This window comes from Halichoerus grypus, unplaced genomic scaffold, assembly GCF_964656455.1.
Source record: "Halichoerus grypus unplaced genomic scaffold, mHalGry1.hap1.1 HAP1_SCAFFOLD_215, whole genome shotgun sequence".
In the NCBI taxonomy this organism is placed as follows: domain Eukaryota; kingdom Metazoa; phylum Chordata; class Mammalia; order Carnivora; family Phocidae; genus Halichoerus; species Halichoerus grypus.
This window is the reverse complement of record NW_027555141.1, coordinates 7,501-8,724: the sequence shown is the minus strand read 5'-3', so window position 1 is coordinate 8,724 and position 1,224 is coordinate 7,501.

The window sequence follows — 1,224 nt, the reverse complement described above, 5'->3', positions numbered from 1 at the left end:
GGTAGCGTCGTTTCCCGTTCCCAGCGACCCCCTCCCTCGGGCCACCGCTGTCGGTGGCGTGTCCGAGGAGCGGGTGGTGGAGTCGGTAAGGGAGGCCCACCCCGCCCCCCCGTGGGACGCGGGCGCCTCGTCGTCGCCTGCCACAAGCTGTGCTGGTGGTGGGGATTGGACTTTGGTGTGGGGCGTGTGAGCCGCTTGCGGCGGGCCGAGCCAGCGCCATGGCGCTTGGCCAACCGAGGGGCTGCTGCCTTTTTGCCCGGCATGCCGTGCCTGTCTCCGTTTGTCGTTGCCTCGCCCGAGGCGCGAGGCTCCCGGTGGTCGGTGACGTGAGCATGGCGTGTGTGGCAGGGCGGAGGCGGTCTCCTTCTGGGGTCCCGGCCGCGAGCGCTCAGGATTGCCCTGTTTGCCTGTCCCCTTGCCGCGTGAACCCACCGCCCGCCCCCCGGAGCCCTTGGCTTTGTAAGGCCTTTGGAACGCCGTTCCGCGGGGCCCGGCCGGGCGGGGGGGACGATTTGGGTGGGGGCGATGCGCCCTCGGTGAGAAAGCCTTCTCTAGCGATCCGAGAGGGTGCCTTGGGGTACCGGAACCCCCCAGCCGCCGCCCCTCCTCTGCGCGTGTAGTGTGGCCACCGACGCGGGGTGACTACCGTTGCGTGTTGGGCAGAGCTCTTCCTCTCTGTGAGGGGGTCTGATTTTGCCGGCCCCGCGGTGGGGCCGAGCGCCGCTCTTTGCCTACCGCGGCCTGCGCCTCCCCCCTCCGAGTCGGGGGAGGGTCCCGCCGGGCCTGGCCGGCGTCCGGCGCGTGGGGCTCCCGCGTGCGTGTGCGAGCGAGCGCGCGCGCGGCCGCTCCCTCGCGGTGTTGTCTCCCGAGGGGCTCGGGGGGCGCCCCCCGCGCGCCCCGCTTCCCCGTGCCGCGCGAGCGGCTGTCTGCCCGCCCGCTCCCGTCCCGAGTCGCCGCTGGGGGTGGCGTTCCGGGCACGGGTCGGGCCGCTCTCGCCTGGGGGCGCTTCTCCAGGGTCGCGACTTTCCGGGACGGACCGGATGGACGGAGGTTCAAGACGGGGCCCCGCGGCGGGGGTTCACGTGGGTCTGGGCCGCAGCGGTGTGGGGCCCGGTTCGTGGGGAGGCTCGCCAAGGGTGCTGAGGCCGGCTGGCGTCCTGGGCGTCGCGGGACCGCTCTCGTGCTGGTGGCGGTGGGATCCCGTGCACGTTTACCTGGTGGCCC